The sequence below is a fragment of the Saimiri boliviensis genome, chromosome 11, assembly GCF_048565385.1.
Source record: "Saimiri boliviensis isolate mSaiBol1 chromosome 11, mSaiBol1.pri, whole genome shotgun sequence".
In the NCBI taxonomy this organism is placed as follows: domain Eukaryota; kingdom Metazoa; phylum Chordata; class Mammalia; order Primates; family Cebidae; genus Saimiri; species Saimiri boliviensis.
In genome coordinates, this window is record NC_133459.1 from 26,855,910 (window position 1) to 26,870,610 (window position 14,701).

A 14,701-nucleotide genomic window follows, 5' to 3' on the forward strand; every position below is an offset into this window, starting at 1 on the left:
TGCGCTCCTACCACTCCACCTCCTAATTCTCTGTTAATGAATAGTTTCTCCCTATGTCTTTTCTTCTTGTTTAGAAGTTATTTATTGAAGAAAACAGGTCGTTTGTTCTGGATGTTTCTTATCATCTGCGTTTGTTGAGCGAATCCCTGTGATCCATTTCCTTCTGGTAACAGGAGTAAACTGGTGGTTGAACTTGCTGATTCTACTTCGATTTCCTGGCAAGACTGTTTCATAGGTGGTGGTGTGAATCGCACATGCTCAGACACAACTTTGTTAGAAAATTTTTCAGACATAACACAAAAAGAGAAGGCAGAGTACAATACATCCTTGCGGTAGCTTCCTATGGCTGCTGTAAAAACGTTACCACAAACTTAGTGGTTTAAAACAACACACATTGGCCAGGTGTGGTGGCTCAGCCTGTAATCCCAGCACTTTGGGAGGCTGAGGCAGGCAAACTGCTTGAGGTCACAAGTTTGAGACGTCTCAAAAAAAATAAATAAATTTAAATAAATAAAGAAGTAAAATATTCTGCTCCACTCTCTGTTTCTCCCCTCCCTCCCTTTATTCCTCTTCCTTTCTTTCTTCTTCATACTCTCTGTTCATCCTTCTTTCTTTTCTTTGTCTTTCTTACTTTCTCTTTCTCCTTCCTTTCTTCGTATTTGGCTGTCACATTTTAAAGCAAATTCCACATATATGAACATTTTATCATATAGCTGTAACACCACTGTCTCCTAATAAAATTATCAAGAATTCCTTAGAATTATCTAAAATCCTGTCCATATACCAGTTTCCTTGATTTTCTCAGATATGTGTGTCCTGGCTATCTTCTGTTTTCTCCTCCAGACCCACTCTGGGAATGGTGCATGCTCAGAGTGCACTCCACCCTTCCTCACTCGGCTCTGCACCCCGAGAAGCTGCCCTGTATGGACCACATTCATTGTTCCCCTGTTTCTGGCTGGGCTCAGCCAACTGGTGGTGCTGATAAGACATCAGAGGATGAGAGAAAAGGTCGAGTATTTATTTCCTGGTTCCTCCCTGTCAGTTGCAGGATCAGCTGCAACTTTCTTTTTTTCTTTTTCTTTCCTTTTTTTTTTTTTTTTTTTTTTTTTTTGAGACGGACTCTCACTCTGTCATCACCCAGGCTGGAGTGCAGTGGTGTGATCTCAACTCACTGCAACCTCTGCCGCATGGGTTCCAGTGATTCTCCTGCCTCAGCCTCCCAGGTAGCTGAGATTACAGGTGCATACCACCATGCCCAACTAATTTTTATTTTAGTAGAAACGGAGTTTCACCATGTTGGCCAAGCTGGTCTCAAACTCCTGTCCTCAAGTGATCTCCCTGCCTCAGCCTCCCGAAGTGCTGGGATTACAGACGTGAGCCTCTGTGTCCAGCCTCTTGAATCTCTTTTCATCTGAAACAGTCTCCTCTCTGTTTCTTGTGTGCTTTCATTTCATTTTATTTTTAACCTTTCTGTGTGTGTGTGTGTGTGTGTGTGTGTGTGTGTGTGTGTGTGAGGGTAGAGACAGGGTCTCATTATTTTTTGCCCAGGTTGGTCTCAAACTCCTGGGCTCGAGGGATCCTTCCACCTCAGTTTCCCAAAATGTTGGGATTACAGGCATGAGCCATTGAGACAGCCCGGTGTTTGTTTTTGTGTTCATGTGGTTGATTTCTGGAGAGAACTGGCTCCGTTATCCAGTAGAATGGTCTATATTCTGGAATTGGCTGATTGCTTCCTCATGAAGTTCTTTAATTTATTCCTTTGTCCCTATATTTCCTGAAAACTGAGGTTAGACCTAAAGGCTTGAATAGATTCAAATTTGGACACACACACACACACATATACATATATATATATATATATATATATATTTTTTTTTTTTTTTTCACCCAGGCTAGAGTGCAGTGGCACCATCTCGGCTCACTGCAACCTCCACCTCCCACGTTCAAGCTACTCTCCTGCCTCAACCTCCCAAGTAACTGGGATTACAGGTACCCAATACCACACCCGGCTAATTTTTGTATTTTTAGTAGAGATGGGATTTCACCATGTTGGCCAGGATGGTCTCATACTCCTGACCTCAGGTGATCCACCCACCTCAGCCTCCCAAAGTGCTGGAATTACTGGCATGACCCACCATATCCAGTGGGTTTCAATTTTTTATAAATAAAAAAGGGTTTCTTGTTGTTTGTTTTTTTAAGAAATTCAATTTGGTGTTTGTTTTTTAAAGCAATAGTTGTTGAGCTTTTGAGATCAGAACAGCAGTGAAAAAGAAAACTGTCCCAATATTATGCAGTGGATAACTTTCCTGTGATAGCGTCTTACTGGGACATTAAGTGCTACATCATGTTCAGTGTAGACGGAAGTGAACATGATGCAGCCTATAAAGCCCTGTTAAATGACGGAAGACGGGGCTATAACAGCAATGAAGACGATGGCATAAAAGATGCCTATAAAGGTTTAAATACATTTGTTTTATGAAATTTGAGTGAAAAAAAGAAATATTTATAAAATAACGAGCTATTGCACAATACAAGTATACAAGTAATTAAAGGAATAAATTAAATACCATAAGTAAGGCTGGGCACAGTGGTTCATGCCTGTAATGCCAGCACTTTGGGAGGCCAAGACGGGAGGATGGCTTGAGCTCAGGAGTTTGAGACGAGCCTGGGCAATGTGGTCAAACCACGTCTCTACAAGAAATACAACAACAACAAATGAGCTGGGTGTGGTGGTGCACATCTGCAGTCCTAGCTACTCGAGAGGCTGAGGTGGGAGGATCACTTGAGTGGGATAGGTTGAGGCTGCAGTGAGCTGTGATTGCACCACTGCCACTCCCACCTGGGAGACAGAGTGAGATCCTGTCTCCAAAAAATGTGTGTGTGTGATAGGTAGGCATTTGACTATAACCAGTGATTCTCAACCAGGGGCTCTTTTGCCTTCTAGGGACAACTGTCCATGTCTAGAGATATTTTTGGTGGTGACAACTGGCAGATGGGGAGGGGGTGGGGTTGTGCTGCTGGCATCTAGTGGATAGAGGCTAGGGATGGGGCTAAAAATATGACAGTGCACAGAACAGCCCCTACAACAAAAAATTACCTGGTTCAAAATGTTAATAGTACTGGAACTGAAAAACTCTAGCATATTAGCTATATTCCTAAGAGTTTCTATATATTCAAGTTGGCCTTTAAAAAATCTCTTTTGACATCTTATCGTTAATAAAGTAGGAGACTGCTTATTTTAAGGGTTGCTTTATTTTTTATTATTTATTTATTTATTTCTGAGATGGAGTTTTGCTCTTGTTGCCCAAGTTGGAGTGCAATGGTGCAATTTCAGCTCACTGCAACTTCTGCCTCCCACGTTCAAGTGATTCTCCTACCTCAGCCTCCCACGTAGCTGGGATTACAGGCATGTGCCATCAGGCCCAGCTAATTTTGTATTTTTAGTAGAGTCGGGGTTTCACTATGTTGGTCAGGCTGGTCTCAAACTCCTGACCTCAGATGATCCACTTACTTTGGCCTTTCAAAGTGCTGGGATTACAGACATGAGCCACTGTGCTAGGCCAGGGGTTGCTTTATGTTTGTGTTTATAAGATATTTTTTAAAAATTTTTGTGAAACCTATTTTAAATTTTAAAATAAATAAATTTACTTTAAACTTTAAATGATGGAAGGATGACAAAATGAATAGGTAGGAAGAAAGAAAGAAAAAGAGAGAAGGCCGGGCGCGGTGGCTCACACCTGTAATCCCAGCACTTTGGGAGGCCGAGGCGGGTGGATCACGAGGCCGAGAGATCGAGACCATCCTGGTCAACATGGTGAAACCCCGTCTCTACTAAAAATATAAAAAAACTAGCTGGGCATGGTGGCGCGTGCCTGTAATCCCAGCTACTCAGGAGGCTGAGGCAGGAGAATTGCCTGAATCCAGGAGGCGGAGGTTGCGGTGAGCCGAGCTCGCGCCATTGCACTCCAGCCTGGGTAACAAGAGTGAAATTCCGTCACAAAAAAAAAAAAAAAAAGAGAGAGAGAGAGAGAGAGAGGAAGGAAGGAAGGATGAAAATCTTGCCACTTCTCACCACCTTCACTGCTATAGCCCTGGTCCAAGTCCCTCCAACTCCCTGCTTGATTGCAGCCTCCTCCCCGATCTCCCTGATTCCATACTCATGTCCTCTTTAGTATGTTCTTTTTTTTTTTTTTTTTTTGAGATGGAGTCTTGCTCTGTCACCCAGGCTGGAGTGCAGGGGCATAATCTCAGCTCACTGCAACCTCCACCTCCCGGGTTTAAGCGATTCTCCTGCCTCAGCCTCCCAAGTAGCTGGGATTACAGGCATGCGCCACCACACCCAGCTAATTTTTGTATTTTTTTTTTAAATATGGAATGCTTCACTAATTTGCATGTCATCCTTGCACAGGGGCCATACTAATCTTCTCTGTATCGTTCCCATTCTAGTATATGTGCTGCCGAAGCAAGCACTAATTTTTGTATTTTTAGTAGACACAGGGTTTCACCATTTTGGCCAGGCTGGTCTCAAACTCCTGACCTCACGTGATCCTCCCACCTCAGCCTGCCAAATTGCTGGAATTACAGGCATGAGCCACTGCACCGGGCCTAGTCTGTTCCTAACACAGCAATGAGGTTGAACTATTCAACATCAGTCACATCACATCACTCCTCTGCTCAAAGCCCCCCAGGGTCTTCCATCTCACTGACAGGAGAAGTCAAAGTCCTTTCAAGCACCTGTGAGGTCCTGTAAGACCTCACCTCATCCCCTACATCCTGCTCCCCCCACTGTAGTCGTTCTGGTTTTCCTGCCCTTCCTCAACACACTCACCTCACCCTTTTATTTTTTTCTTTTTTGTTTGCTTGTTTTTGAGACAGAATCTCGCGCTGTCAGCCAGAGTTCCGTGGTGTGATCTCGGCTGATTGCAACCTCCTCCTCCCAGGTTCCAGCGATTCTCCAGCCTTAGCCTCCTGAGTAGCTGGGATTACAGATGCCCGCCACCACACTGGCTAATTTTTGTATTTTCAGTAGAGACGGGCTTTCACCACATTGGCCAGGCTGGTCTCGAACTCCTGATCTCAGGTGATCCGCACACCTTGCCCTCCCAAAGTGCTGGGATTACAGGCGTGAGGCACCGTGCCCAGCCTCACCTCACCCTTTTGCGCCTGCTGTTCTCTCTGCCTAAAACACTCTTCCTCAGACACTCAAAGTTTGGTCTTTCCTCAAATGCCACTTTCTCAGTGGGGCCTTTCCTGACCACCCTAATAAGTTGCAGCCATCCCCCCTCAATCCCAGAGCCTCAACCTGCTTTCCCTTTCTCTACAGCACATATCACATCTAATATAACATGTCTTTTATTTATTTACTTTGCTCATTATCTTCTCTCCAACTAAACTGTAATCTCCTTGAGTTTATTGCCAAGATCTAGAACATGGCCTGGCACATTGCAGATGCTGGATAAAGCTTATTGAATGAATGAATGAATGAATGAATGAATGAATAAATAACATTACAGAGAGGAAGTGATTTATCTAAGTAACATAGCTGGCAGGTAGCAGAGCTGGAATTAGGACCCAGATACACTAAACTAGGGCAGTCCTGCACAACTATTATAAAGGTATCGTCCAGTTCTTTCTGAATGATGTGCAGGATCTTTGAGATTGAGTCTTATCCTGTCACCCAGGCTGGAGGGCAGTAGCACTATCTTGGCTCACTGCAGCCTCCACCTCTTGAGTTCAAGCAATTCTCCTGCCTCAGCCTCCCCAGTAGCCAAGACTACAGGCGCACACCACCATGCTTGGCTAATTTTTTTTTTTCTTTTTTTTCAGTAGAGACAGGGTTTCACCATGTTAGCTAGGCTGGTCTTGAACTCCTGACCACAGGTGATCTTCAGCCTTGGCCTCCCAAAGTGTTGGGATTACAGACATGAGCCACTGAGCCCAGCCCTAAGATGTGCAAAATCTTGATGAGGAAAATTATAAAAGTCATTTAAAAAAAAAAAAAACAAGAAGCCAGACGTGGTGGCTCATGCCTATAATCCCAGCACTTTGGGAGACTGAGGCAGATGGATCATGAGGTCAGGGGTTCAAGACCAGCCTGGCCAACATAGTGAAACCCTACCCTGTCTCTACTAAAAATACAAAAATTAGCTGGGCATGGTGGCACATGCCTGTAGTCCCAGCTACTCGGGAGGCTGAGGCAGGAGAATCACTTGAACCCAGGAGGTGGAGGTCATGGTGAGCCAAGATCGTGCCACTGCACTCCAGCCTGAACAACAGAGTGAGACTCCATCTCAAAAAAAAAAAAAAAAAAAAACCAAGAGGCTGGGCGCAGTGGCTCAAGCCTGTAATCCCAGCACTTTGGGAGGCCGAGGCAGGTGGATCACGAGGTCAAGAGATCGAGACCATCCTGGTCAACATGGTGAAACCCCGTCTCTACTAAAAATACAAAAAAAAAATTAGCTGGGCATGGTGGTGCGTGCCTATAATCCCAGCTACTCAGGAGGCTGAGACAGGAGAACTGCCTGAGCCCAGGAGGCGGAGGTTGCGGTGAGCCGAGATCGCGCCATTGCACTCTAGCCTGGGTAACAAGAGCAAAACTCCGTCTCAAAAAAAAAAAAAAAAAAAAAAAAAAAACAAGAATTAAATAAATGGGTAGATGTACCATATTTATGCATGAGACTGTCAATATCATCAAAATACAAATTCTTTCCAATTTAATCTATAAAATTAGAGCCAGTCTAACCAAAATCCCAATAGAGTTTTCCCAGAAAATGTACACGCTAATCCTGAAATTCCAAATGAAAAAGGATGGTGGCTCACCTCTATAATCCCAGCATTTTGGGAGGCTGAGGCAGGTGGATCACCTGAGGTCAGTAGTTCAAGACCAGCCTGAGCAACATGGTGAAACCCTGTCTCTACTAAGGAGACTGAGGCAGGACAATGGCTTGAATCTGGGAGGCAGAGGTTGCAGTGAGCCAAGATTTCACCACTGCACTCTAGTGTGGGCAACAGAGTGAGACTCTGTCTCAAAAAAAAAAAAAAAAAAAGAAAAGAAAAGAAAAAGAAAAAGCAAAGAGCCAAGTGTAATGGAGAAATTTTTGAAGAACAAGGGTATATATATATGAACAACAAGGATACCTAAAAGGATTTTTCACATCACATGTCAAGTCTTAATATAAAGTCATAGTATTGGCCAGGCACAGTGGCTTACACCTGTAATCCCAGCACTTTGTAAGGCCGAAGTGGGCGGATCACAAGGTCAGGAATTCAAGACCAGCCTGACCAACATGGCGAAACCCCATCTCTACTAAAAATACAAAATGTAGCCAGGTGTGGTGGTGAGCACCTGTAATCCCAGCTACTCAGGAGGCTGAGGCAGGAGAATTCCTTGAACTCGTGAGGCGGAGGTTTCAGTGATCCAAGATCACGCCACTGCACTCCAACCTGGGTGACAGAGCAAGATTCCATCTCAAAAAAATAAATAAGTAAAACAAAGTCACGGTATTAAGACAGGGTGGGGCTGGGCATAGCGGCATACACGTGTAATCCCAGCACTTTAGGAGACCGAGGCAGGTGGATCACCTGAGGTCAGAAGTTCAAGACCAATCTGGGCAACACGGTGAAACTCCATCTCTAATAAAAATACAAAAATTATGCCAGGTGCCATGGCTCATGCCTATAATCCCAGCACTTCAGGAGGCCAAGGCGGGCAGATCACAAGGTTATGAGATTGAGACCATCCTTGTTAACACAGTAAAAACCCATCTCTACTAAAAATACAAAAAATTAGCCATGCATGGTGGCACACTCCTGTAGTTTCAAATACTCAAGAGGTTGATACAGAAGAATTGCTTGAATCTGGGAGGCAGAGGCTGCAGTGAGCCAGGATCATGCCACTGCACTCCAGCCTGGGCAACAGAGCAAGACTCTGTCTCAATAAAACAAAACAAAACAAACAAACAAAAATTAGCCAGGGTGGTGGCATATGCCTGTAAATTCTGCTACTCCAGAGGCTGAGGCAGGAGGATTGCTTGAACCTGGGAGATGGAGATTGCAGTGAGCTGAGATCGTGCCATTGCACTTCGGCCTGGGTGACAGAGGGAGACTCCATCTCAAAAGAATAAACAAATAAATAATAAAAGACAGAGTGGTATTTTTTTTCTTTTATAGAGATGGGGTCTCACTATGTGGCCCAGCCTGATCTCAAACTCCTGAGTTCAAGCGATTCACTGGCCTTGGCCTCCCAAAATGCTGGGATTACAGGCATGAACCACCTTGCCTAGCCTGCAGAATGGTATTATCATAGCGATTCCAAAACCCATGCTCTTCTCCCTGTTGTATTCTTCCACCCCCACTACCCTTCATTTACTGATAAGAAAAGAGCTACTCGCTGAAGTGAGGAGGAATAAACCGTGGAAAAAAACAAAACAGAGACCCCCATAGAGAGCTCATCTAGGGAAATTGACACTTATCACAGAGTTGCCATTACAAATCAATAAGAGTAGATATTAGCTACTAATGGCCACCAGTAGTGCAAGTTATTAGCTATCCATTAAGGAAAAAATAATAAAATTAGATCCCTCACATCATATCCAGAATTAAATTCCAAATGGAGTAACAACCCATACAAAGCAAAGTATGCAAAGTTCTGGAAGAAAATGAAAGAGAATATCTTTATGATCTAGGGGTAAGAGGGAAAAAAAGGTGCTTTGTTTGTTTGTTTGTTTTGTTTTGAGACGGAGTCTCACTCTGTCACCCAGACTAGAGTGCAATGGCACACTCTGGGCTCATCACAACCTCTGCTTCCTGGGTTCAAGTGATTCTCCTGCCTCAGCCTCCCAAGCAGCTGGGATTACAGGTAGGTGACACCATACCCAGCTAATTTTTGCATTTTTAGTAGCGATGGAATTTCACCAAGTTGATCTCAAACTCCTAACCTCATGATCTGCCCGCCTCAGCCTCCCAAAGTGCTGGGATTACAGATGTGAGCAACTATGGCCAGCCAAAAAAAAAAATTTTTTTTTTAAAGACAGAGTCTCGCTTGTCACCCAGCTAGAGTGAAGTGGTGCAATCGCGGCTCACTGCAGCCTCTGTCTCTGTGCTCAAGCGATCCTCCCACTTCAGCATCCCAAGTAGCTAGGACTAGAGACACATGTATTTTTTGTAAAGGTGGGGTTTCACCATGTTGCCTAAGCTGGTCTCAAACTCCTGGCCTCAAGCAGTCTGTCCACCTCAGTCTCCCAAAGATCTGGGATTACAGGTGTAAACACCATGCCCAGCCAAGAAAACTTCTTAAATTAAGACATGGAAATTACAAATAATAAAGAAAAGCTGGATAAATTTGACCATAGAAATTTTTAAACTGTGTACATTAAAACACACTGAAAAACTGATGAAAGCCAGTGCAGTGGCTGACACCTGTAATCCCAGCACTTTGGGAGGCTGTGGCAGGTGGATCAGTTGAGCCCAGGAGTTCAAAACTAGCTTGGGCAATATAGCAAGGCCCCATCTCTACTAAAAATACAAAAATGGCTGGGTACAGTAACTCACACCTGTAATCCCAGCACTTTAGGAGGCTGAGGCAGGCAGATCGCTTGAGCCCAGGAGTTTGAGACCATCCTGGGCAACACAGCGAGACCCTGTCTCTACTAAAAGTACAAAAACTAGCCTGGTGTGGTGGCACGCGCCTATAATCCCAGCTACTCAGGAGGCTGAGACATAAGAATCACTTGAGCCCAGGAGGCAGAGGTTGCTCTGAGCCAAGACCTCACAACTGCACTCCAGCCTGGGTGACAGAGGGAGACTCTATTTCAAAAAACAAACAGGCTGGGCACAGTGGCTCAGGCCTGTAATCCCAGCACTTTGGGAGGCCACAGCAGGTGGATCACCTGAGGTCAGGAATTTGAGACAAGTATGGCCAACATGGTGAAACCCCGTCACTACTAAAAATACAAAAAATTAGCTGGGCATGGTGGCTGGCACCTGTAATCCCAGTATTTGGGAGACTGAGGCAGGAGAATCCCTTGAACCCGGGAGGCAGAGGTTTCAGCGAGCCGAGATGGCACCATTGCACTCCAGCCTGAGCAACAAGAGCGAAACTTGGTCTCAAAAAAAATAAAACTGATGAAGAGTCACAAATCAGGAGAAGATATTTGCAACACATATAACAAAGAATTTTCAGACATTATATAATATAAATTTTATAAGTCAACTTTAAAGAAAACCCCAGTCGAAAAATAAGTCAAGAAAATAATAGGCAATTCACAGAAGGAAAAGCCCAAATGATCAAGAAATATAAAAATATAGTCAACATTTCGGGAAATCAGGCACCTGAGTTAAAACAATCACCACCCGCCCGAATGGAAGAAATTCAAGTCTGCCAATTCCGAGTACTGGAGAGGATACAGAGCAATGGAAACTCTCATTACCCTGCCAAAAAACTGTGCAGCTGCCACGACTATTTTGGAAATTAATTTCATAATAAATGCTTGCCAGATGATGTGCCAATAATTTTATAATAAAGTTGAAAATGTGCACATTCTTCACACGTATTTACCAAAAATATTAAACACAGAAGTAAGGAAACAGACATTTGTATGTTTTTTTCAATGCAATCCTGTACATACGTTAAAATGAAAAGACCTGCATATAATAACAAGGATAATAAACATGCAATACTAAAAAAGCGTGTTGCACAAGATAAATTACACTTTTGAGACAAGGTCTGGCTCTATCACCCAGGCTGGAGTGCAGTGGCGTGATCTCGGTTCACGGCAACCTCCACCTCCTGGGCTCAAGGCATCCTCCCACCTCAGCCTCCTGAGTAGCAGGGACTACAGGCACGCACCACGTGCCCAGATAACTTTTGTATTTTTTGTAGAGACAGGGTTTCTCCACGTTGGCCAGGCTGATCTGGAAATCCTGGAATCAAGCGATCTGCCTACCTTGGCCTCCCCAAGTGCTGGATTATATGAGCCACTTTGCCTGACCAGATAACATTTCTTAACATATTAAAACATTGTTATGTTGGAGAACGCAATACACACGCATCGATAGAGAAAGACAAATTCAGGATATGATTACCTCTGGGAAAGAGGGGGTGAATTAGTGTGGGTACACAGGAGGCTTCTGTTATAACTAATATTTAACACTATAGTGGATACACAGGTGTTTGTAATATTATTCTACAGATTATATCTATTTTATATTCCACAAGACAAATACATGAGCCTGATATTGGCAAACAGAATCTGGAGAGTGAGAGGGTGAGAAGTCCAGGAACATGCCGCATCATCTATCAGCCTTGCCACTAAGTTGTAGTAAAGCAGGGGTGGTATAGACAATTGCAAGGGCAGATGATAGCACAGAAGAACAGAATAGAGAGTCACGGGAGGAAGGGGATTGCACTCAAGAAACATACAAATGTCTGCTCTACAACCAGAGGCCCCTGAAAGCCCAAAAGTAACTTGGGCAGAGACTCCTGGGGAGGGATGAACAGCCCTGAATCTTCTCTTCCTCCTCACCACATCACCACAACCTCAGCTTCTCTCTCTCTCTCTCTCATCCTCTCTCGAATTTTGGGAGTTTGAATCTTGTCTCGGCCACTTCACAACTGCATCAGCTTGGACAAGTCCCTGGGCCTCCCTGAGCCTCAGAGTCTTCATCTGTGACGCACCCCATCCTCACAATGGGATTCGGCCAGTAAAGCAGTGAAGGACACACGGCCGCTATCATTCTCTCTCTTCTCTCCTCTTCCTCTTCTTCTCCCTCGTCCTTTCCCTCCCTGGCTCAGGTCTGATTCCCGCTGGCCCTCCCTCTCCAGCTCAGGAGCAAAGCAAGAATTGCTCTGCTCCCCATCTTGTAAGGTCGCATCGGCATGCACTGTATCCTGAGAGGAAGCCTCAGACCATGCAGAGGAGGCCTGATGGGGAGAAAAGTCCAGACCAGGAGATTCAAAGGTAGGGAGGTCCCTGGAGATTTAGGGCCGCAGAGGACTTAAATTCAAAGAAGCCCTGGATGAGGCCACTGGCTTTGCCTGGGCAGGGGAGGGCCTCGGAAAGCCCAAGAGCCCGGGCACTCTTCTTAGAGCCCTGAGACTAGACAGCCACGACATTGGTATGAAACGTAACTGTCGTAAGTCTAACTCAGTGGTTCAAAGAGAGGTCTTCAGCCAGTCGCAGTGCCTCACGCCTACAGTCCAAGCACTGTGGGAGGCCGGGGCGGGTGAACTGCTTGAGCCCAGGGTTTGAAACCAGCCTGGGCAACATAGTGAGGCCTCATATCTACAAAAAGAAAAAAGAGAGAGAGACAGAGAGAGAGAGAGAGAGAGAGAGGTCTCCAAGAGTAACTCAGGCTTCCTCCAAGAGAAAAATAGGCTGGTTGGAGAACAAGGACAGGAGAGATCTCTCCATGCACTCTTTTATATCTATTGAAATTTTAACTTGCTAATTATTACCTCTCATTTTGGGTTCGTTTTTTTTTTTTTTTTTTTAATTAAAAAACAGAGGCTGGGCACGGTGGTTCACACCTGTAATCCCAGCACTTTGGGTGGCTGAGGCGGGCTCATCATGAGGTCAAGAATTCGAGGCTACCAAAAATACAAAAAAATTAGCTGGTCATAATGGCACATGCCTGTAATCCCAGCTACTCAGGAGGCGGAGAAGGGAGAATCACTGAACCTGGCAGGCAGAGGTTGCAGTGAACTGAGATCAGGCCACTGCACTCCAGCCTGGGCAGCAGGGCAAGACTCTGTCTCAGGAAAGAGAAGAAAAAAAGCGGTAAGAGGCCAGGTGCAGTGACTCATGCCTGCTGTAAACCCAGCACTCTGGGAGGCCAAGGCGAGAGGATCGCTTGAGTCCAGGAATTCAAAACCAGCCTAGGCAACTTTTCGAAACCCTGCCTCTACAAAAAATATAAAAATTAGCTGGGCCTGGTGGTGCATGTCTGTGGTCCCAGCTACACATGAAGGGACTGAGGCAGGAGGATCGTTTGAGCCCAGGAGGTCCAGGCTGCCATGAGCCAAGATTATGCCACCACTGCACTCCAACCTGGGTGACAGAGTGCGATCATGTTTCAATAAATAAATAGAACGCCGGGCGCAGTGGCTCACGCCTATAATCCCAGCACTTTGGGAGGCCGAGGTGGGTGGATCACGAGGTCAAGAGATCGAGACCATCCTGGTCAACATGGTGAAACCCCGTCTCTACTAAAAATACAAAAAATAGCTGGGCATGGTGGCGCTTGCCTGTAATCCCAGCTACTCAGGAGGCTGAGGCAGGAGAATTGCCTGAGCCCGGGAGGCGGAGGTTGCGGTGAGCCGAGATCATGCCATTGCACTCCAGCCTGGGTAGCAAGACCGAAACTCCGTCTCAAAAAAAATAAATAAATAAAAATAAATAAATAAATAGAAACATTTAAAAAAGAGATGGACTCTGGGACTAGACTCACCTAAGTTTAAATTCCACTACAGCCCCTTAGCTGTGGTACATTAGGCAACTTTCGTAACCTCTCTCAGCCTATTTCCATAGATGTAAAATGAAGACAAGAATATCTACTTCATAAAGGTTTGACACAACGATATAAGATAATGCTTGTAAAAGCCTTGAGCATGGCGTTTGGCTCCCAGGAGACGTGGTAAATGCTGGTAGCTGGAGTTTTTCTTTTTTTGAGACAGAGTCTCATTCTGTGCCCAGGCTGGAGTGCAGTGGCGTGATCTCAGCTCACTGTAAACTCCGCCTCCTGGGTTCAAGCTATTCTCCTGCTTCAAACTCCCGAGTAGCTGGGATTACAGGTGCCCGCCGCCACACCCAGCTAATTTTTGTATTTTTAGTAGAAACAAAGTTTTACCATGTTGGTCAGGCTGGTTTCAAACTCCTGACCTCAGATGATCCCCCTGTGTTTTTATTATCAGTGTGCTGTAAGTCCTAGGGCCATAGGAAGCCACACTGAGACCGCTGGGAGTGCTAGCCTCTCCTGTGATGCTCAGTGCAGCTGGGACCCCCGGCTCTGCTCCTGCCCTTTTTGACCCACCGTGCTTCCCTGGCTGCCAGCGCATGAGGAGGGTGAGAAGTGGGGATGGGGTTACTGACCTACTGATGGAACAGTAGGGCAGGGGCAGGGGCGCATCTGGGGGAAGGGCAGTTCTGTGGTATGTACAGGTGGTTGCATTGCTGTGTGTGTATGTGTGTGCGTGTGTGTGCACGTGTGCACATGTGGGGCAGATATTTGTGAGACCTTGTGGAGTAGGTTTGTTTGCGGTGAATGGGTGGAGGACCTTCCAGGCTGGGGTGTGTGTCTGTCAGTGTGGTTGTGCCTCCTGTGTGTCTGTGGGGATGTTTTTCCTTGGTTAAGATCTGTATCGCCTGAGGCAATCTCGTCTGTTGGTGCCCGTCTGTGTATGTGTATAGGGAGGGTTATGGGTTGTATCTGTGGATGATGAGGGTCTGTTGTGTATCATGAAGGGGTTCTGGGGGTGATGAGGATGTGTTTTGTGTGGCCTGTGGGGGAGTGTGTGTGGATGGCCGTGAGGGGTGGGAGGATTGTGCTGTGTGTGTGGGCAACAAAGACGGGCCATGTGTCTGTGAGGGGTGCTGACGGGAGGGCAATCAGGCATCACCCAGCTCTGTAGACCCTTCCAGAGTCTGAGCAGCCTTGGGGATTCTGCAGGGCTGCTAGATGAAGCGGCTGAACCTGAATCCTTCCC

At 45.6% G+C, this 14,701-nt stretch overlaps 1 protein-coding gene, 1 non-coding gene and 1 pseudogene across 2 annotated transcripts in view; 1 reads left to right on the plus strand and 2 right to left on the minus strand.

The window, feature by feature from the left end:
• The window catches only part of LOC120366114 (glyceraldehyde-3-phosphate dehydrogenase pseudogene), a 448,321-nt pseudogene that overhangs the window by 383,366 nt on the left and 50,254 nt on the right, over positions 1-14,701 (plus strand).
• PTAFR (platelet activating factor receptor) overlaps positions 1-14,701 on the minus strand; it is a 45,246-nt gene that overhangs the window by 30,425 nt on the left and 120 nt on the right. The gene's annotated exons all lie outside the window — the stretch shown is intronic.
• LOC120366135 (U6 spliceosomal RNA) lies at positions 4,364-4,470 on the minus strand. The gene has a single exon (XR_005580884.1). It is a non-coding gene; the product is annotated as a U6 spliceosomal RNA (small nuclear RNA).